The sequence below is a fragment of the Oryctolagus cuniculus genome, chromosome X (genome assembly GCF_051225735.1).
Source record: "Oryctolagus cuniculus isolate XC-2025 breed Fujian yellow rabbit chromosome X, ASM5122573v1, whole genome shotgun sequence".
Lineage (NCBI taxonomy): Eukaryota > Metazoa > Chordata > Mammalia > Lagomorpha > Leporidae > Oryctolagus > Oryctolagus cuniculus.
In genome coordinates, this window is record NC_142888.1 from 73,047,514 (window position 1) to 73,052,116 (window position 4,603).

Consider the following 4,603-nt stretch of genomic DNA (forward strand, 5'->3'; position numbering starts at 1 on the left):
AGGGGTCCAAACATTTGAGCCATTTTCTGCTCCTTCTCAGAGTGGGCATTACCAGGAAGCTAGAGTTGGAAATGGAGCCAGTACTCAAGCCCAGACTCTATGATATGGGATACAAATACTTCAGCAGTATCCCCAGCAGTATTTTAATCACTGTGTCAAATGCCGACCTCCTACTCCCTGCTTTTAATCTATTAGGAAACATTCTTCAAGGGCATATTGTGATGCAGAGTAGTCTGGTCAAGAACTTCAGGTGACCTACTAATTTCTGAGACAGTTTATAGGAGAGGTGATTAGTCAGGGTCCAGGTTTCTTTCCTTTGATCACTTATAGACTCCCCTATATGAAAGACCATAAAAGGAAGCTTAGGAAAGTCAGTGTATGTATGGGGTGTGGTATAGAGACAATGGCATCCAAGACACTGAGGCAAAAAAATCTCCCATATGAAGGATCTTGGTGGGTGAGACCCCAGTGGAAAGAAATGGTCCTCAAAGAAGGATGTACTTTTCTCTGAAGGGAGGAGAGAATTTCCACTTTGCTTATGGCCCTGACTAAATACTGACAGTGTTTGTGGATTCAAAAGGCTTTCATAGCCTAGGCTGCTCATGTCAAGAGCCTGGAGTGATCACTGACGTCATACATAAGAGTGTTAATTGTTAAATTAACAAGAGTCACTGTGCTCTAACTTCCCATGCAGGATCTCTGTCCTCAAAGAGTTGTATTATAACTATGTCTATGTGCTCCAAAAAGATGTATCATTCTTGGGTGCTTCGTTAATTAATTTTTTAAAAAGGTGAAATTAACTTCAATATGCAATGACTGAGCAGCCCTTGTCTCAACTATTGAGGAACAGTTTTGTTTTTTGGTGTTTTTTTTTTTTTTTTTTTTTACCGTGAAAATTGTTGAACTCTTTACTTAGTATAGAGTTGGTCTTCTGTGTATAAAGTTAATCAAAAATGGATCTTAAGGGCCGGCACTGTGGCATAGTGGGTGAAGCTGCCGCCTACAGTGCCAGCTTCCCATATGGGCACCGGTTTGAGTCCCGGCTGCTCCACTTCTGATCCAAATCTCTGCTATGATTGGGAAAGCAGTGGAATGTGACCCGTGTGGGAGACCTGGAAGAAGCTCCTGGCTGCTGGCTTTGGATCAGCTCAGCTCTGGCCATTGCGGCCATTTGGAGAGTAAACCAGTAGATGGAAGACCTCTCTCTCTCTCTGGCTCTACCTCTCTCTGTAACTCAGTCTTTCAAATAAATATAATAGTTTTAAAAAGACAATAGCATGAACCTATGTTATGGCAGAGAATAGCCATGGAGGGGGAAAAGAATGGATGATAACAGGAGGTTCCTGGATTGTTTTAGTATTCCAATGACTGCCTTTATCATCTCTCCCTCCTACACATCTCTTCAACCTTTATTCAGATAATCTATTTCTGCTTAGAGGTTTTATCTCCTATTCACTGGGAAACCATCTGTGGCTTGTGAGAAGGAAATGGGCTGAAACAGTTTGGCTGAACAATCTTTTTTAAAAACAATTTATTTATTTGAAACAATTTCAGAGAAAGAGGGAGAAATGGAGAGAGAGAGAAAGAATCTTCCAACCACTGGTTCACTTACCAAATGGCTGCAATGGCCAGGGCTGGGCCAGGCTAAAGCCAAAAGCCTGGAACTCCATCTGGGTCTCTCACCTGCATGCAGGAGCCGGAGCACTTGGGCTGTCTTCTGCTGCTTTCTCAGGTGCTTTAGCAGGGGACTGGATCAGAAGTGGAGCAGCTGGGACTCAAAACAACACCCATATAGGATGCAGGCAGCGGCTTAATTTGCTGCACCACAACACCAGCCACATGGCTGAACAATTTTTTAAAATATTTATTTATTCAAAGAGGCAGGGATATAGAGAGGAGAGAGAGAGAGAAAAGAGCAACTGAAATGGATGAAACAGTTATATAGAGAGAAAGAGAGAGAGAGAGAGAGAGAGAGAGCTCTCCCATCTGCTTGTTCACACCCCAAGTGCCTGCACCAGCTAGGACTGGGCCAGGCCAAACCCAAGAACTCAACCCAAGTCTCCCACATGGATTGCAGGGACTAAGTACTTGAGCCATCACCTGCTGCTTCCCAAGATGTGAATTAGCAGAAAGCTAGAGGTAGAGGCAGGGTTTTTTTCTTACTATTTGTTGAACTCTTTACTTAGCATGGGGTTAACCGTCCAATCATTAAGTAAAGTGAAAATAGATCTTCGTAAAAATTAAGAGTGGGACTAGGAGAGGGAGGAGGAGGAAGGGTTGGAGCGTGGGTGGGAGGGAGGGAAGTATCACTATGTTCCTAAATCTGTATATATGAAATATATGGAACGTGTTCAATTTAAATAAAATTTAAAAAATATATGGAATAATAATAAAAAAAGAAGTCGGGGCTGGGAATCGAATGCAAGTACTCCAATGTGGGTTGTGGGTATCTTTTTTTTAAAAGAAAGCTTTTATTTAATAAATATAAATTTCATAAGTACAACTTTGGATTATAGCGGTTCTTCCCCCCATACCCACCCTACTTCCAAACCATCACACCTCCTACTCCCTCTCCCATTCCATTCTTCATTAAGATTCATTTTTAATTATCTTTATATACAGAAGATCAACTCTATACTAAGTAGATTTCAACAGTTTGCACCCACACAGAAACACAAAGTATAAAGTACTGTTTGAAGACTAGTTGTACCTTAATTCACATAGTACAACACATTAAGGACAGAGGTCCTACATGGGGAGTAGGTGCACAGTAACTCCTGTTGTTGATTTAACAATTGACACTCCTATTTATGATGGCAGTGATCACCCAAAGCTCTTGTCATGAGCTGCCAAGGCTGTGGAAGCCTCTTGAGTCCGGTTGTGGGTATCTTAACAGTCATCTTAAACAGTAGGCTAAATGCTCAACCCAAAGAATTTTTTTAACTTCTAATTTCATAATAGTCTTCAACTTACAAAGCAAAAATTATGAAGTAATACAGAGTCCCCATACACCCCACACCTGGCTTCCTCTATTGTTAACATCTTATCATAGTATGATTCTGAAGAATTTTTTTTTATCAGAAGGATTACCAAGGAGAGGTGGTCACAGAGAGTCACTCAAATTTTTGTTTTGCTTTCTTTTCTAAAGATGAAACCATTTACTCCAAAAAGGAAATTGCAAATGCAAATCAGTATGGCTGTCCCCAACTAGATGGCCTCTTATGTCAGCTTCATTACTTTGAATTTTGTAACCCAAATTCACAAGTCATATTGAAATTATTCATTTCTGCATGATAGACAAATTTTCATCCAAGCTGAAAGGAAGAAGTTTTTCTAAGATCATTTTCTGGGAGAGGTGTGTATTCATTGCAGTACTGATCTTCATGACAATTGGCAGCTTAGGCTGTGTCTTAGTCTGCTGTGCTGCTATAACAAAATGCCCGGGACTGGGTAACTTATAAAGAACAGGAATTTATTTTTCACAGTTTTGGAGGCTGTGAAATCCAAGATCAAGTTTCTAGCAGATGCCACGTCAGGCGAGGGTTGCTTTCTGTGACTCTTTGTTTTTCTTTAGTGCCTTATGCTTGTATCCTTTGGAAGGGAGGAATCCTGTGGCCTTATGTGGCAGAAGGCAGAAAGGCAAACAACAGAATGTTAGGTGAAGCCTTTTGTAGAAGGACCTTATTCCTTCCCAGGAGGGAGGAACCCTCATAATCTAATCACGTTAATGGTTATCACATTGGCTATTCAGTTTCAACACTTAAATTTTGGAGGGGACATATTCAACCAGCTGAAATTAATCCAACTATAAAAGAAATCACTTGTTTTTAAAAATATTTTTTATTTATTTGAAAGGCAGAGTTAGAGGGAGAGGGCGAGAGAGAGAGAAAGAGAGAGAGAGAGATCTTTCATTCTCCATCTGCTAGCTCACTCTCCAAATGGTTATAATGGCCAGAGCTGGTCCCATCTGAAGCCAGGAGACAGGAGCTTCTTGGTCTCCCACCTTGAGTGCAGGGGCCCCTTTTGTATTTTTATATTCTGTAAAATTTTACATTTTAAACTGAGAGGTGAAATTGAATTTGCAATTATCATCAGAACTGTGTAAACATGAGTGTCTGTTTGTAAGCCATCGGAATGGGGAGTATGGACTATAGAAGCGGTTGACTTCAGGCACTGTCAGTGATTTTCTTTGCAAGCGTTTCAATTTTACCAGGTTTTCCTAATAAACTACAAAGCTAATGATGCGTGTGACACACAAAGCTTTTCAAGCTATCCTCTGGGACAGGGGGGGAAGGGGGGGCGGGGGGGCGGAGATGCTTAGGAGAGTTGACATAAAGGGCACGGCCTCATTGTTGCACCACGCAGAAATCCAAGCAAAAGCGCCAGAAGTGAGTGCTACCAACCAGCACCCCGAGGGTACCTTTCAGGGATTTAACGTACCCACGTTCTAGAACCCCAAAGAACCTTCCTCACTCCCTTTCCGTAGTCCCCGCCCTACGCGAGTCACCACAATGCGTCAGAAGCCTGTAGGCGTCAGAGAGGGGAAAAACTAGGTCGCGCGAGATTCTCCGACGGGATTTTGAAGTTAGGGAACAGCCGCGGC

At 41.9% G+C, this 4,603-nt stretch overlaps 1 protein-coding gene across 3 annotated transcripts in view; it reads right to left on the bottom strand.

Annotated features, from left to right (window-relative positions):
• Nucleotides 1-4,603, bottom strand: part of LOC100357610 (protein PBDC1) — a 453,980-nt gene that overhangs the window by 440,067 nt on the left and 9,310 nt on the right. The gene's annotated exons all lie outside the window — the stretch shown is intronic.